Source organism: Natator depressus, chromosome 6, assembly GCF_965152275.1.
Source record: "Natator depressus isolate rNatDep1 chromosome 6, rNatDep2.hap1, whole genome shotgun sequence".
Taxonomy (NCBI): Eukaryota; Metazoa; Chordata; order Testudines; family Cheloniidae; genus Natator; species Natator depressus.
In genome coordinates, this window is record NC_134239.1 from 49768763 (window position 1) to 49787569 (window position 18807).

Consider the following 18807-nt stretch of genomic DNA (forward strand, 5'->3'; position numbering starts at 1 on the left):
CACACTTTCCTTGGCTTTCTTCTTGTTGCCAACATACCTGAAGAAACCCCTCTTGTTACTCTTGACATCTCTTGCTAGCTGCAGCTCCAGGTGCTATTTGGCCCGCCTGATTTCATTCCTACATGCCTGAGCAATATTTTTATACTCTTCCCTGGTCATATGTCCAACCTTCCACTTCTTGTAAGCTTCCTTTTTATGTTTAAGATCCGCTAGGATTTCCCCGTTAAGCCAAGCTGATCGCCTGCCATATTTACTATTCTTTTGACTCATCGGGATGGTTTGTCCCTGTAACCTCAATAGGGATTCCTTGAAATACAGCCAGCTCTCCTGGACTCCTTTCCCCTTCATGTTATTCCCCCAGGGGATCCTACCCATCCGTTCCCTGAGGGAGTCGAAGTCTGCTTTCCTGAAGTCCAGGGTCCGTATCCTGCTGCTTACCTTTCTTCCCTGTGTCAGGATCCTGAACTCGACCATCTCATGGTCACTGCCTCCCAAATTCCCATCCACTTTTGCTTCCCCCACTAATTCTTCCCTGTTTGTGAGCAGCAGGTCAAGAAAAGCTCCTCCGCTAGTTGGCTCCTCTAGCACTTGCACCAGGAAATTGTCCCCTACGCTTTCCAAAAACTTCCTGGATTGTCTATGCACTGCTGTATTGCTCTCCCAGCAGATATCAGGAAAATTAAAGTCACCCATGAGAACCAGGGCGTGCGATCTAGTAGCTTCTGCGAGTTGCCAGAAGAAAGCCTCATCCACCTCATCCCCCTGGTCCAGTGGTCTATAGCAGACTCCCACCACTACATCACTCTTGTTGCTCACACTTCGAAACTTAATCCAGAGACACTCAGGTTTTTCTGCAGTTTTGTACCGGAGCTCTGAGCAGTCATACTGCTCCCTTACATACAGTGCTACTCCCCCACCTTTTCTGCCCTGCCTGTCCTTCCTGAACAGTTTATAACCATCCATGACAGTACTCCAGTCATGTGAGTTATCCCACCAAGTCTCTATTATTCCAATCACCAGGACCTCCAGTTCTCCCTGCTTGTTTCCAAGGCTTTGTGCATTTGTATATAAGCACTTGAGATAACCTGCTGATCGCCCCTCATTCTCAGTATAAGGCAGGAGCCCTCCCCTCACAGACGTTCCTGCCTGTGCTTCCTCCCAGTATCCCGCTTTCCCACTTACCTCAGGGCTTTGGTCTCCTTCCCCCGGTGAACCTAGTTTAAAGCCTTCTTCACTAGGTTAGCCATCCTGCTCACAAAGATGCTCTTCCCTCTCTTCGTAAGGTGGAGCCCAGCACTCCTCCTTCATGGACCACCATCCCATGGTCAAAGAATCCAAAGCCTTCTCTCCGACACCACCTGCATAGCCATTCGTTGACTTCCACGATTCGACGGTCCCTACCCAGGCCTTTTCCTTCCACAGGGAGGATGGACGAGAACACCACTTGCGCCTCAAACTCCTTTATCCTTCTTCCCAGAGCCATGTAGTCCGCAGTGATCCGCTCAAGGTCATTCTTGGCAGTATCATTGGTGCCCACGTGGAGAAGCAGGAAGATGTCTTTTTAGGCCATGTTTATGTGGTGTGGTTCTGAGCCAGTGCATGTGAAGATGTGCATATCGTACCAAGAAGGTGGTTGCAGACATGTGGCCCAAAAAGCTGGAGATAGATGCATGCCAATATATATGTGGACTGTTCATTACCGAAGACATGAAGTTGGTCACAGTTGCAGTAAATTTTTCCCCCTGTAGCCCCCATCAGGTCAGCTGTGGAGCCTTCATGACACCCAACATAGGACCCTTCCAACCTGGCCCCTCCTCCAGTTCTTTCTTGCTGGCTACTCTGACAGAAGCGTAAGGAGGATGGGTATTGGAAAGGACGTGAACACCACATCTCAAAAGAACAGTTACTCACCTTCTTGTAACCATTTATTCTTTGAGTGCTTGTTCAAGTCTATGCCAATCAGGTGACTCCCAAGCTCTACCCTGGAGGTGGGGTCAGAGTCAAGGAATCGCTGATTGGAGTTCCGCTCTGCTGAAAGCTGTATCATCTCTAGCGTGCTGTGTGATGGCATATCGAGAGGTGAACGTATGCCCGGAGGACCAAGTAGGTGCCCTGCAGATTTCCTGTATCAGGACCTGGGCCAGAAACGCAGCTGATGAGGCCTGTGCTCTTGTGGAATTAGCCTTAAGAGGTGGGGCTGGGACCTTGGTCAGCTCATAACATGTGCTGATAGAGGCCATGACCCGATAATCTTTGAGATGAGACCTGGAGTCCTTTCACGCGGTCTGCCACTGCCACAAACAGCTGGTTCGACCTCCTGAATGGCTTTGTGTGCTCAATGTAGAATGCAAACACCCGAACATCCAGCAAGTGCTGCCTTTGCTCTTGGGCACTGTTGTGTGGCTTGAGATAGAAGACACAGAAAAGTGTCTTCGCTAGTATGGAACTGTGAAACTACCTTAGGGAGAAAGGCTGAGTGAGGTCCGAGTTGTACTTTGTCCTTGTGAAAGACCGTGTAGGGTCGGTCAGAGGTAAGGGCCTTTAACTCCAACACCCTCCTGGCTGACGTGATGGTGATCAGGAAGGCTACCTTCCATGACAGGTAGAGAAGGGAACAAGTCGCCATTAATCTGGAGAGGACCAGGTTAAGGTCCCATGTCGGAATAGGCTGTCTAGCCTGAGGATATTGCCATTCCAAGCCCTTAAGGAAACGTCGTACCATGAGGTTAGCAAATATGGAGCATACAGATGTGTCCAGATGGAATGCTGAGATATCTGCAAGGTGTACCTTGATGGATGATGCTGCCAGGACTTGTTGGTTGGGTGAAGAAGGTACTCCAGGTTGAGTGGTATAGATGCCTGGAGTTTGGGAGTGTGATGTTGGACACACCAGAAAGTGCACCTTTTCCCACTTGGCCAGATAAGTGGCCCTGGTGGATGGTTTTCTGCTGCCGAGCAGGACCTTTCTTACTGGTTCCGAGCACATGAGCTCCATTGGGTTTAGCCATGAAGCTTCCAAGCCATCAGATGGAGGGACTGGAGGTCTGGGTGGTGAAGGCAACTGGGGTCCTGCGTGATCAGACTGGGGTAGAGTGGTAACACAATAGGAGTGTCCACTGACAATTCCAAAAGTGTGGCGTACCAATGCTGGGGCTGGCAGAATTACTACAGCTCTGTCTCTGTGGATTTTCAGCAGTACTCTGTGCATGAGTGGGAATGGTGGCAAGGCATACATGAGACACAGTCTCCCCAGGGGAGCAGAATGCATCCAAGATCGAACCCTGGCTGCGTTTCTGAAACGAACAGAACATTGCCACCCGGAGCAACAGGAGGTGCCCAAACAGACCAACCTGGGGAAACCTCCACTTTTGGAAGATTGAATACATGACATTCAGACGGCTGGCCCACTCATGATTGTGAAACGATCTGCTGATTTGGTCTGCTAGTTCGTTCAGCACACCTGGGAGATTGTTCACTAGGAGGCATTCTGAGTGGGCTATGCAGAACTCCCATAGCTGAAGAGCCTCCCGACACGGGGGGGAGTAGGAAGGGAACGAGTGGTCTCCACCTTGCTTGTTGATGTAAAACATGGCCGTGGTGTCCATTATTACCCACACACACTAGCCTAGAAGCTGGAATTGGCATGCTAGCCATACTGCTCTGAGCTCTGATATTGGTATGTCTGGAGCTCTCCCAGATGCACCCCCCAACCCAGAGTTGATGCGTCCATTACTAGGGACAAGGTGGGTTGGGAGCTGTTTAAGGGGACTCCCTTGCAGATTGTGTGAGGTCGAGCCACCACTGGAGGGACTCTAGTACTTGGTCTGGCACTGTGACCACAGATTCCAGGCTGTTGCGCCCCGGGAGGTATATAGACGCAAGCCATGCTTGAAGTGGTCTAAACCTCAGTCTGGCATGCCAGACCAGGTAAGCACAGGCTGCCACGTGGCCGAGGAGCCTCCGGCATCCCCTCGTGGTAGTGGTCGGTTACCACCTGAGGCTTTGGAGAAGGTCTGTCATGGTCTGAAATCGGGTCTCTGGCAAGAGTGCCCTTTCTTATACCGAGTCCAGCACTGCACTAATGAATTCTATTCTTTGAGTCGGTGACAAGGTTGACTTGTCCACAATGAGAAGGAGACCCAGCCTCTTGAAAGTTGCTCTGACTAGTCGGACTTGAGACTCCACCTGCACCTGTCTCCTGTGGTGGAAGGCTGCTATGGCCGACATACACTTGGTGAACACTCGGGGGGGGGGGGGGGAGGGGGGAGGAGGGGCTGTTGACAGACCAAAGGGAAGGACCGTGAACTGATAGCATTTTTGGCTAGTTACAAATTGCAGAACTAATCTGTGCGTGGGCTGAATAGCTATGTGAAAGTACGTGTCTCATGTCGAGGGCGGCATACCAGCCCCCTGGATCCAAGAAAGGAATAATAGTGCTCAGGGAGACCATACGGAACTTCAACTTCACCATGAACCTGTTGAGCCTGCGCAGGTCTAGAATGGGTCTGAGCGCAGCACCGGGACTCCGAGTGGTGCCCCCTTTCTGGTGCCAGGGATCGGTGACCTGGCGATGCAGGCTGGCACATCATTTTTGGCTTGCCGTGGGATGGTAGTGCCCTTGTTGTTGCTGTGCGCTGGTCAGAGAGAGTCTGAGACCTCGTGCCATCATGGTAATGAGGTCCCGCATGGCCTCAAAGGTGTCTGGAGTGGACGGCGGCCCCACCTCCTCCACCATGTGGACTGGGTAGTCCAACAGTCCCGGGCTCAATGGTACTCCTTGAGCGTCTGAAGTTCCTGGAGCCGACTCCAGGAGTCTTGGGGCCGGGTGTTCCTCTCTGGGATGTGCCCCCGTTTGCTGAGACCACACAGCGGGGTCTTACAGGAGATCCACTTCTTCCCTGCTTGGCGTGCTGCTTTTGTGGTGCCAAAGAGTGTGACTGGTGCTGCGCAGTTCCCACAGCTTTAGGCATGGGAGAAATTGGCACTGCTGCGAGTCTCTGTGCTCGGAGATTTTCCGCAGTGCCGATTCTGTCACCAATGCTAGCATACTACTGCTGTGCCAAGGCAGGCTGTGGTTTAAGAGCTATCTCCATAATTAGCGGTTTCAACCTGAAATCCCACTCCTTTTTGGTCCTTGGTCAAAAACCCTTGCAAATCCTGCACCTATTGGCTTGGTGAGCCTCTCCCAGATACTTTAAACAAGCATCATGGGGGTCACCTGTTGGCATGGGCTTATTATAGGACTTGAACCCTAGGGATCAAGGCATGCCCCAAGGTCCCCAAGAGGAAAGGTTGGGATGGAGGGGAAACCCTTCACTCCTAACAGAACTACTAGTAACTAATGAAACTAGAACTACAAACTACTAAGGTAAACTACACTAGAAAGCTAGGGAAGCAAGCAGAACTTGTAAGCAAGCCACTCGCCGTTCTGACAACAGTTGCAGGCGGTAAGAAGGAACGGAGGAGGGGCTGGGGCAGCAGGGACATGTATTGAGTGCCATGAAGGCGCCACTCCATGGGACTCCACAGCTGACCCAACGGGGGCTGTTGGGGGAAAAATTTCAGGCAATTATGCACACAGCACACACACACCCCTACCTGATTGGAATCAACGTGAACAAGCACTTGAAGAATTGCTGCTTCCTGGAGGACAACTGAGATGCTGATGATTGTGGCCGAGGAGGTTGGCATCTCTGGGCCTTTGTCTCATATTGGTGCTGATGTGGGGCAAATGGGGCAGATCTGTTGCATTAGTGAGGCCAATATCTGGTTTGCCTTCTCCTGTTTGCAGGCTTGTAAATACCCAGTGTATGGAGTGTCGCTCGGGAATCTTTCATGGTATGGAGGACTTAGTCCGTCTTTGTGGCAAATGTTTTCTGCCTGTCGAATGGGAGGTCCTCCACAGTAGACTGATTCTCCCTGTGGAAGCCTAAAGAAGAGAGAGCCATGATGCCTGGCGCATGACCACCACAGTGGCTGTAGAGCTTGCTGCTGTGTCAGCCATGTCTAAGGATACGAGGGATTTAAATGGTCCCTTTTGTCATAGTTAATGAAGTTCTGGGATAGCGTTAATAAAGTCCATACATTGAGTAGTTGCTGTGGTCATATTTTGCTAAGAGGGCCATGTAACTGGCAACCAGGAACTGCTGGGCTGCTGAGAAATAGACTTGGTAGCCTAAAAGGTTTAGCTGTTTGCAGTCTGTGTCATTAGGTGTCGACCTGTATTGTTGTTGTATACCAAGCTCGTTGACTGTGTCAACTACTAGAGAATTTGGAGCCAGGTGGGAAAATAGGAAGTCTACACTTTGAGGATATGTAACTTTTGTCAGCCCTCTTACAGGTGGGTAGCATGGTGGTGGGGGTCTGCCAACCTGTTTTGGCTGGCTCCATTAGCGCATCATTGATTGGGAGCGCTATTTTGGAAGCCGAGGTGGTTTGGAGAATATCCAACTGTTTAAGTTGGGCCTCCAAGACTTCCTAAAGAGCGATGTCAGAGTCTCGGTCTCTTTCCTCTGTACCAACCACACTGCTGCCTCTGCCGACCACAGACATGCTGGTTCAGAGTTGAGGAAAGAGCAAGCCTACCTCCACCGCACCATCAACATCACTTAAAGAAGTGGCGCCCAGACATTGACCACAGACTATGCCACCACAGCCTGCCCTGCTACCCACCCACCTGTTGTGGCACTGACAACCGCAGCCATCAGTGCTGACAACTTTATCAGTGGTGCTGACCATGGCACCAAAACCACCAGCACCGTAACACTTTCTTCATCATAAGGACTTATTAATTTCTTTGATGCTGGAATCCCCACTCTTCAGCACCGAGGGCTTTCTGGTGCATGCTGTGCCGGAAATGTCTGATTCACCATCAGCCCCTCTTCTGTCCAGTGAGGAGGACACTGAGGAAGAGACTGTTTAGATCTAACCTAGAACCTTCATAGGCCAGATATTTGTGCACTGCAAAGTGATAGTTCTCTAATGATATTTCTAAAGGTTTATTTCATCCTGTTCTGCCAAGTAGCAGAACTCTAAAACTAGCTTCATGTTTTTAAGCTGCCCCAAATATTCTGTCATTGAGAAAGCTTTCAATTGGTCAGCTCTGCACTGGCTCACAGGGAAAAAATGTGCAGTGTCTGGGATTTAAGTGTCTCTTGTCTTATCAGAGCAGAAAAGAAAGTAGGGTTTGTTTTTTTTAAAAAACAGTAATTATGCACAAGTTGCTCTTCTCACAGCTGGAAACTTAAGCCCCTGCTTTCAAAGCATAGCTGTGTGTGTCATGTCAGAGAGAAATCACCTGCTCAGGATGATGAAGCAATTTGTTTCCAGCTTAGCTCAGCCACATTTACTCTTCATTGGGATACCTTTCAATTAGGGCCCATTACCCTAATTAACCCCAGCCATACTTCTGTGTAGAAACCCTACTGTGCAGAAGTTAGGGCAACAATATACTGTAGTTCTCCTGCTTGGTAAAACTTTTTATGGTGTCTACACCTGGTTACATTAGTCTTTCATCTGAAAAATAAAATAAATTTGAACAGCTACCTGAAATGTTCTCCAGAATGGAACAAGAAATAATCTATGAAATTATAGGTGGGGCTACCACATATCTGTATTATATATGTATGTATTAAAATTGCCCAATACGTCCCAGTCTAAGACCCTGTTTTAAGTTGCTTTGACAAACTAGAACTGTTTGGGTTGAAATTCTCTGTGTTCGGTGTCTATCTCAGGCTGAATTATTTTGGAAGTTCAGCCATTTCAGAGAATGAGGCTGAGGGGGAAAATGCAGTTTTTCCCCACATTAAACTCTTTTTGTGATCTTTCCTTTGAAGTGTTCTAATGCCCCTATGCCTTGGAGAAGGAATTGAGATTTTATATAGGGTGGTCTGTATCTTACCTGTCCCTGTGAAAATCCACACCAAAAAAATGGCCATTTTACAAGACTATGTAAAGTCACAGTTCATACATGCTCAGTAGAGACTTGCTGGAGCTTTGTAGATAAATTTCCTGAAGATTACATCCATACTGGGCACCTCCAGCCAAGAGCAGAACAGGACTTTTCCTGCAATTGCAGCTCTGGACTTTTCCTGCAATTGAAATCTGTCTTGTACTCTCAATGACATCCTACTGGGCCCCAGCATGGAGGGGCAAGCAGAGGGGACAAGAGTTGAACCAGATGGGATGGGGACAGTAGATTGGGACTGGAGGCTGGCAGAAATTTGGGGGTGGAAGAAAGAGAAACTGGGACTGGGAACCAGTTGGGCGGGAAGAGGGTAGAGATTACTGTGATTGACTAAGCAGAGACACCAGAATAAGGAATCCATGCTGAGGCTGAATTACAGGTGAGGACAACCTTTCTATCACATTTCATTGAAGCTACCAAATCCTCCCTAAGAAGCTAACTATACAGAGTGGTAAACCACTTCATCAATCTCAAGTGCCTATAGCCTGCATCAGTATCAAGCACCAGCAGTGACAATGAATTATCAACCTACTTCAGTAAGAAGATCACTCCCTTTTGGGAAACCTTCTCAAAATGGCACATATACTGCCTATAGTCACTAACCAACAGCTTACCTGTATTCCCAGAGTTCAATGCATTTACTCATCAAGAAGTTCTAAGAGAGTCTCAATTCAAAACTTGTGAATTTGACTTATGCCCTTCTTGGCTTGTGAAATCATCATGAGCAACTTGCATCACCCAATGCCTCATTCATTGACAGAGAAAAGGACAATTCCATCTAGCATGCAATAGTCTGACCAACCCTGAAGAAGCCTACCCCGGATACATCATTTATAGCTGACTACCACCTGGTGCTAAAACTCTCATTTCTGAGCAAACGACAAGCTCACTTAATAGAAGCTAATATTTGGCCCCTAACTCAACACAATCTGCATTCAGGCCAGGACATGGCACTGCAACTACTTTAGTCAGGAATGAGCACCTCTTGTCCATGAACAGAGGACAGACCTCCCCTCTGACCCTCCTGGAACTGTGCAGCATTCGAGACAGTCAACCTTAAGATACTTAAGTTACTGCTCTCTCACCTGAGAGGTGTGGCAGGTGTCCAGTATAACACACTAAAATAGTGTGTCCCTCCCAGAGAGATGCACCCAATGAGTAGCGACGGGATACTGCACCTACACCACTAGACCCCTAGCTACAACAAGAGAAAAGCTTGTCTGTGTGGCAGACAGAACTGCTTTTTTTTTTTTGGAGAACCAATCCAAGACACCGACAACTGCTACAGGAACTAAGGGCTATAATAAACTTTCACCACCTTCTGCTCTAAGCAAAGGCACATTTCTTTGCCCTTCCCTTCTCCAACATAAATACAGTAGAACCTCAGAGTTACGAACACCTCAGGAATAGAGGTTCTTTGTAATTCTGAAATATTTGTAACTGAACAAAAAGTTATGATTTTCAAAAGTTTACAACTGAACATTGACTTAATACAACTTTGAAACTTTACTATGCCGAAGAAAAATGCTGCTTTCCCTTTATTTTTTTTAGTAGTTTACATTTAACTCAGTACTGCACTGCATTTGCTTTTTTGTGCTTGTCTGCTGCTGCCTGATTGTACACTTCCAATTCCAAATGAGGTGTGTGATTGACTGGTCAGTGCTTAACTCTGAGGTTCTACTGTACATAGCAACAGGTATATTTAAAAAAAGAAAAACCGCATGCCCCTCCACACACACACACACACACACACACACACGCACAAAAAAAAAAAAAAAAATCACCCTACCAAAACAAGACACTCCACTGCACTCAATTCAGCCACTAAGGAGAGACGAGAGAACACATACATGAAAGATGTCAGTCACATTAAGGGCCAGATTTCCAATTAGACATAGTAGGCACGCAGTAGGGGCACTGGCATTCTTGGGGCACCTAAAAGTTTAATTTTTTATGGAAAAAACCCATAAAGGTCATCTGTAGGCAAGGGAGGGCACTAAAGATGCTGCACCTAGGGGCACGTAAGGTGTAAATCTGGCCCTGGTCACATTGCTTAATTCAGTACTGGAAGGCTCACAGAATCGAGGGTGATGAGTGCAGTATTAAGAACCTATACAGAATAAAATCAGTGGAGGGAGGACACTGAAATAGGTGAAGGGCAAGGAAAGTGGGACTGGGAGCCAGTGGAGATGGGAAACATGGGCAGACAACTGGAGAGAGACACACAAATTAAAATGGAGCCAGGAGGAAGGGGAAGAAAACAGACTAGCTGGGCAAGCAGGCAGGGATGTGACACCTGAAGAAAGGTGACTGGCTAGTGAGCAGAATGGTACTGGGACAAGAAGCCTGGGGGGTAGGGAAAGTTAGGACTGGGAAACAGGCTGGAGGAGATGGAGCAGAAGGGGTCAGGTTTGGGGGGTTGAGGGGAATGGGCAAGAGAGTGTCTGGGCTCACCCGAGCACACCCCTACAGAGCCTGGTACAGAACCTAAGATTCCAGAGTCTCACTTTTCCTATGCTGTCAGCAAAAAGTCTGTAAAGCCCTTGGGCAAAGCATCCATCCCCTCTCTAGTACCGGTCCACATAGTGGATGACAGCCTATTATTTTGCTATGGGGGGAGGGGAAGGGGAGAAAATAGTATGATCATACAGGTAAAGACTATCATAACGCAAGCTCACTAGAGGGGCAAATTAAGGTTGCCTATGCAACCTTAAATCTGGCACTAACTTTTGAATGCTTGACTTTGCAAACAGAATAGTGTTCTTTTAATATGTGGGGTGGTGGTGGCACAGGGATGTAAGATACAATAGAGAACTTCCAGCTTCAGGACTTACAAATTAGAATGCACTGTAGCATACAGAAACAGACTGGTTCAGGTGAAACAAACTTGTAGCTTTCTTTGTAATACACACACACAGTTTTTTATTCTGCAGAATCTCAAAGTGCTTTAAGCAAACAATTGATAGGTGAAATACGTCATAAAGTTTATTCTATCACTGAAGACCAGCAACATTTGGTGCAAACATAGCAAATAACTATTTAGGTCTGCATGACAATGCTACGCAACAGTGTAGAATATCTAGAATAGTATGAAATACTATGTAAAATTGAAATTTCAAAGGGGTGGGGTGGAAGGAATTTAAGTTACAGGATATTGTTACCCTGATTGGTTGTCTTAAATATCCCATGGCATTTCCAATTAGGACACCAGCTTTACATCTAATCTGAATTATAACGCCTTCAGTAAAAACTATGAGGAGTCCTTGTGGCACCTTAGAGACTAACACATTTATTTGGGCATAAGCTTTCATGGGCTATACATGGAGTGGAAGATACAGGAGCAGGTATAAATACATGAAAAGATGGGAGTTGCCTTACCAAGTGTGAGGTCAGTCTAACGAGACAATTCAATTAACAGTAGGATACCAAGGGAGGAAAAGTAACTTTTGTAGTGGTAAGGAGAGTGGCCCATTTCAAACTGTTGACAAGAAGGTCCTATATTGACTGAGAGGGAATGAGTGCCACCTTCTGAATCACCAAAACCATCCAGAAATAGTCATCAGGAAAAGATGAAGGTTACCTATAAACAGGAGTTCCTTGGGAATAGCCTGTGCTTATTCTATTTGTGGGAATACATAGAGGTCCCTCGGAAAAAAACTGGGCCCTGCATTGTCAGATTCTCCCTTTAAGAGTGACAGCTATCTTTTCAGGAAGCATTTATGTGGCCCCTGCTGAAGGTGGTGTCTTGACATTAAGAGTCTTGCCTGTTACCAATAAGTTTAAAAACTATCAAATTAGAAGGCTGCAATGAAGTAATTCTGGAGGTATCTAAAGTCCTCAGTTTTTCTCCAAGTCAAGCTGGATTCAGATGTGTGGACATTACAGAAAATGCACTAGCTACACCTCCTCCCAGTACTGAATAAAGATCAAGTATGCATGCTGCTTCATTTAGATCTGTCAGCTGTCTCCTGAGGCCACTAGTCATGAGGTTTAGATACATCTGGAGTTACTAGCAGGGATTTTATGGAGAAACTTAAGTGGTTCCATTTTATCCTGAAAGTCCCATAAGTTAGAGTTGGGCAATTGCTCATTTCCCCCCCCCCCCCCCCAAAGTACTATGCCGGAAACTACAAGTCTATCTTGCCCTATGTGGCAGTAAGCCACACTCGTGAGGAAGTAAGGGGTACAGTACCTTAAATAGGCTGACATCACCTAGCCATGAGTGCAAATGAGTAACAGCGTCCATCTGATAGAGCCTTCATCAAAGCTCCAATCTAGACAAATCAGGTAACTGTGGTAGGCTAGAGGAATGCAACTGTAATATGCAGCAGAGATTACATTAGTCACCAATCGAAAGAACTGGTGTTTGCTACTCAAGTTTCTAGTATAATGTTGTGGCGGGGGTCTCGTTAGATTATTGCATGCACTTCAGTGCAGGCAAGAAGCTGGAGCCTCAACTACATTTTCCCATTAATGAAGTCTGATTGCAAACATCATAAAGCACACTGTCGGGGCCCTGGTCACCTTAAATGTATTCTTCTATACAGCACTGTGGGTAATACCAGGGTCATTCAAAAATTTAAGTTAAGCATCGATATGCTCCACTGGCCATTAAGTAGAACTTCACACAGAGCACATTATGCCAGTATTATGTACCCTAAGCCAGTTTATTTCAGGATGGATCTTAAGTTCTTGGTTTTGACCTAACAAGCACTATGGTATAGTTTGGGACCTAGCTGCTTGAGCAACTGCCTCTCCCTATTTGATAATGCCACAGGTGTGATCATTTGAGGAGCTTGAGATAACACCAGCTTGATTAACAAAACGGGGACCAGTGGCAAAGCATTTCCAAGGAGGTGTGTTAATTTTTTTTCCCCCACTCCCTTCCCTGACCACAGAGAGGGGCAAGTGAGCATGTTGATTGACCTCCTGAACACAGCTTTCTTGGAACTTTGCCAAGTGGGTGGGCTGAAGGACATTTCATGTTGGTTGGTTTCAGTTTTGTTGCCTTGGAAGGCCTCTTCATTTTATCTGGAATGTTTATCATTATGCTTTTATATTTGTGCAGATACCTAGAGCTGTGGGGTCAACACTTGTAAAGAAGCATGAAAATAAAGCATTTACACAGGCACATCTACATTAACCTATAAGCCAACAGAATCATCCCTACACAGAAAAGAGTATTAATGAACTCTAAAATACAGCTGATTATGTCCAAGTCAGACTGCAAGAACATGAATGTGCAATACTTCAAACAGTCTTTACTCCCCATATGTGCAATTAAAACACTGCCTCCCCTACCCCAGAAGGGCAATCCCACAGAGGATAAGTTAATCAATCAATCAATCATGTTGTAATTCCTCTCCAGCCAACATTAAAAATGCAATATGTAGAATTTTACTTTGAAATTTTTTAATTTAAATTTAATTCTTATACTTACACATGAAGACAGTGAACTGAAATGCTGTGGAATAGGTAGACTCCTTTTTAGACATTACTGATTTTTTCCTTAAACTTCTGCTCCCAAACAATGCCATCTAGTGACCATCTACTGAACAGAACTGCATCACTGATTTTAACTGTTATGAAAGATGTTATAATATACAATACTTACTAGATTTTCCAAATCTTTTATTTTACATAGACAGGATAAAGGTCTTTTGATTAACCTGTAGACTGAGACTAAGGCCATCTGGTCTGAGTATTTGTAGCTCTGCCACAGACTTCCTAGGTGAACTTGTGTTAATCACTTTGTCTCTCTCTCAGATCCCCTAGCCACAAAAAGGAGATAATACTTCCCTATCTCATAGGATATTCGGAGCACAAATCCATAAAGACTTAAGGCCATTACAAGTATCTAGAGATGGAAGTTCTGGTCCCTACCTGCAAAGCTGGGAATGCAAACAGATCCCAAAATGTTCATACAGAGAATTTTGGATACTGACCAATAGAAGGCATTATTTTAATATACAAAGCTATACGTATGATGCATCTAGGCATATGCACAGTATTTCACATAAAACAGTAGGAACTTCAAGATTCAAAACCAAGAGATTTTTCACACAGACCCAACTTCTTTGACACAGGTAAAAGTTAGAAGAAAAAAAACAAAACAAAACTATGCAACCTTGCACCATCTCCTAAAGAACCTAACAAATGTTATTTCTGTTAGTACAGTGGAATGGCTCAATTTATAATTTAAGTGAATATCTTTCAACAAGATGCCCAAGCCCAATTCCATAAAGGACTTCCATAAAGATGCTAATAATACTGCTGGCTTAGGAAAACACTGGATTTTAGGATTTTAAAGATGACTGATTATTCTTTAAACAGGGTTTAATTCACAATCCCTTAAGGTTAGTTACCTTCATTTAAAAAAAAAAAGTAATTAGCTGTTTAATAGGTCTGTTGAGTATGATATTTTGTGCACTTTAAAATGCAGTTATTTACAGAACAATAAACCTGCAAACTTACTGCAATTCAAAAAAAAAAAAAACAAAAAAAAAAACCAACCAACCAAAAACCCTCCACATTTTGCACTGTACTGCATCCAATTCCAAGAAGGATCCATTTTGGACAGGGACTGTTAGATATATCAGCTGCAAAGGGTAGGGAAGAAATGATGGGCTTGTCATTAATGCTTCCTACTAGGAGACCAGAATCTTTTCCCCAAATCTGTCACAAACTCATTATATGACTTCAGGCAAGTCATTTCATCTCTCCATGCTGTACTCTCTCTTGCTATAAAATGGGGACCATATTTGCCTAATCCACAAGGGGGTAGGACCTGTTGAATTCCTTAATGAACTTTAAGAGAGTGTCATATGCAATGTGCTACACAAATACAGACTGCGCTATAAAAAAAATATTGTAACAGCAGGTTCGTATACTCTGCTATCTTCAAAGATTAAAAACAGTCTAAGAAATTGGTCCAAAGCAAAACTGGCCAGGCAAGATTCCAGCACAAGAGATTATATTTTTCTTTATTAAAAATAAAAAACTTAATGAATTGGTTGACTAGGTCAACAGTAAGTATAGGGTGAGCATGGAGTTTCAGAAAGATAATATTTACTATTTTGGGGCACTTCGAACAGGTGTCTAGATACTATGGTGACAAGGGCGACAAAATACCTAAATTGACGTTGTCTTGAAGGTGAGAAAAGGAAAAAAAAATCTATGCAACTGTTCATACACTGCAGATATGATCTATAAAACTCAATTATTTAATCACACTTTAGAAGATTAATGCTTTCATTTAAGTCATCTAGAACATAACTAAATATCCACCCTGCTTTACACCTATGCTTCACAATTGACAGGAGAGCTTTTAGGTTTCTGGATTTCCACTAAAACTAACTGAAGCAGGGGATCAGATGAGATGAAATAGTAGTCCAACTCCAGCCTAAGGTATCTCAATTCTAAGAGTTTAAAGGTCTTCTAAAAAACTACTACTCATGTATTGGTACAAGAACACACATTAGTATGGAAACCTATTTCCTTTCCAGCAAAACTTATTTTCTTAGACTAAATGACAAGAGCCCTCATACTGACATGTTACAGAATGATTCTATGGTCTTACTAATTGTCAAGCAATTGTCATTCATTCATTCCATATATATCAACCATCAGGTGTCATTTTTTTTTTTGAAGGAAAGGAAAGGAAAGGAATGGAATTTGTGGAGCTTGATGGAGTTAATATCCATTTAAAGTCATTAGAGTACATATGAATCAGAAATATATTTTAATTCACATGCTCTTATAACTTTGTAGCAGTGACTTACATTCTTGCTAAAGACTTTGCCATAAAAATAATAGAACTGAGTCTCATTCTGGAATAATTAGTATTCCAGGGTTTGTTTTTTAAAAAAAGTTTTGGAAATAAGTTAGGATATTGCTCCCCTCTCTATGAATTTAAACAACAACCAAAAAACCCACAACTTCTTAGAAACAATAACCTGCATATGCAACTTCCAATAATACAAGAGTAAGAACAACTTATTTGGTCCTCAAATAAAAGCAACTCAGAGTGGTTTGTATTTGGTGATTACCCCATTATACTTCCAAAACCACTAGAATTGAGTTAAGTTTGGGGTGCTTGACTTTGCAACCATAATTGTGTTCTTTTAATGTTGTTGTATGTGTAATTTTATTTGTATTACGGTAACACATGGATGTCCCAACAGAGGAAGCTCTTCAGAGTTAAACTGGCAAAACAGACAAAGGAAACACCATCATTCATTTAATAAACTTGAAGTCCATTCTCAAATCAACTATTTAAATCAGTAGCTATTACAGAAGATCAGTTTTTTCCCCAAAGCTGAACACTTTACTTACATGTATGAAAGCTAAATGCCTTTCATTTTTATAAAACTAAAAAACACCCACCAAAAAACAAACTACACCTCAACACCTACCTGTCATGTATTACCATGAAGACCTAAACTGAAAGGACTACATTTTTCAAGTGTGATTTGTGATTCTGAATGCCTCACATTTTTGAGTGACCAAGCTGAGACACCTTAAAGGGACCCAATTTTGAGAGGGCAGGTGTCAGTAACAATTTCTTGTAAAAAATAAATAAATAAATAAATAAATAAAAAAAAATCTCCCAGCAGACTCCAAAACAGTTTGAATGTTGCCATGTAAATTATATAAAAGAGCATGGTCTCTCTAATGAACTAACCTTAATTAGTATCAATAGAACTCAGGCAGGGAATACACTACATAGCTTTGATGAATGACTGAAAAATGCAAAGATACATACAGACAAGGCTCCCTGAATGTACATCTATCCTTACAGAGTAGAAATCAAGATAGCTAACAGACACTTTTGTATTCAGCACGATGCTGATTTGTATCTCTCATAAATAAGCAGCAGGGTAACTTGAAGACTCTTCATGTTTAATAATGAGATATTTATGCTTAATGATTCATCTTAAAAGGCTTCTATAGTATTTGCATATTATTTTGTACCATGACAAACTAAGTAACCAAAAAGAACTTAAAGATATAGAAGACCTTAAATACTACTGACCAATAGATCTTAACTATCAGTTTGGAACTAAAGGGTACTTGGTTTTGCCTTATATGTCAATCAATCATACAGACCAGTCTGGAGTGACTGATAATCAGCTCTTTACTGGGTCTTTTTGTTGAATTAATTCAAATTTAAGCAGATCACAGCAAAAAAACCAAACCACCAAAGTAACTGCGCCCCACACACGCTCTTCCCCCCCCCCCCCAAAAAAAAAAAAAGCTGAACAAATTGAAGTCAGTCACTGGTAAATGATAGGATGTTCCTGTGTTTGTTTACAGTTCCTTTTGCAAATGCATTCTTTTGCCGTTTTTGTTTTAATTGCATCCCTTTAAGGCACTGTATTTCAGGAAAATTAATGGTATAAGAACCCCCCGCACTGTCTAAATCACATGCGGCTGTATTCTTAACAGAATCACAACAGTTGTACAACTAATGGCAGCATCTATTTCAAGATCAATTTAATCTGAAAAATTGAAGAATTTTGAATTCCAAAGCAACTTCCCATATGTTATAGTTTTTTGCACAATCCCAAAGTTTTTTTTGACAAGAAAATACAATTAAAGTAAATACCATATACTCTAATAACACAATGATGCAGCTTTACTAGTTTAAAATAGTTTCTCTCTCTGCACGGGCGGACCCCTTCACAGAGCTCCAATGACCTATGCAGATCTACTTGCATGATTCAGGTCTAATATTTATGTTAATTAATTCTCCAAACCAAGATGGGGGGCGGGGAGAATAGCGTAGTACATCTCTAAAGTTACTGTTTTTCTACTTCAGTGCGACAAGAGCTGTGTGTTTAGACAATGGTGATTATATACCAAAAAGACTACACAAAATGTTATCAGATATTTAACATATCAAACTACTAGCCTCCAAAACCTGTTCTAGGTTTTGAGTTACAGAAAAGCAAAGTAACTTTAAGCACAATTATATTGTCACTATAAATTAGCATTTATACTTATTCATATTTCTCTCTAAGAATGATTTAGAGATAAACTTGCCATTTTAAAAGAATCAGTGCAGTGTTTTGCATATAGAGCTACATAGGTATTTAGTAGGATATATTCTATTTTGTTAAGTTAACTACAGTTACAAAACCTAAAATTTAAGCATACACATACAGAACAAGGGCAGTCACAGACAGTTTGTATACAAAGGCATAGGACTCAGAACATAGGCAACCACCCTGGTTACTCTGCTTCTAAGATGTATCCCTTTTCTCACAATCATCATCATGGGTTGATTATTTTTCTTTTTAAGATTAGCTCCTTGGGACAGGGACTGCGTTTGGCTACACTGATATTGGTACAGCACCTAGCAGTACTGAAATATAAATGAAAACAACAAAAAGTTCTAAATAAGAACTTTTTGAAGTTTTAGTCTTCTTTCAGGTGAGCATATGTGCACCAGTAACCTTCACAACACTAGGTGCACCAGTAATCTCCCCCCGCCCCCCACCCCCGAGACCACCCTCTCAGGACTGATCTGCATTAGGAACCCTAACAGTACCGCTCCACTCTTTTAAAGAAACTCATACAGATTACTTGAGAAAATTAATACAGCCTAGGGAGAAACTGTATTCTAGGATTTGTACAGAGCCTCTGTTGAAATATCTCCACACCCCAACAGAGCTTCATGGTTTAAGGGTGGGCTGGATGGCTCAGTCTACAAGGTTCAATCCCTCCCCAAAAAAACCCCCACAAAAATCAGAAAGAAAACATAGAAAAGGAGCTTTAAGTTTTACTCTATCAGCTAGATGGAAAAAGGTGACCCAGTTCTAGGTTTGTAACATATTCCT

General features: G+C 43.3%; 1 protein-coding gene across 4 annotated transcripts in view; it reads right to left on the bottom strand.

Annotated features, from left to right (window-relative positions):
• The window catches only part of SHANK2 (SH3 and multiple ankyrin repeat domains 2), a 615311-nt gene that overhangs the window by 268448 nt on the left and 328056 nt on the right, over nt 1-18807 (bottom strand). The gene's annotated exons all lie outside the window — the stretch shown is intronic.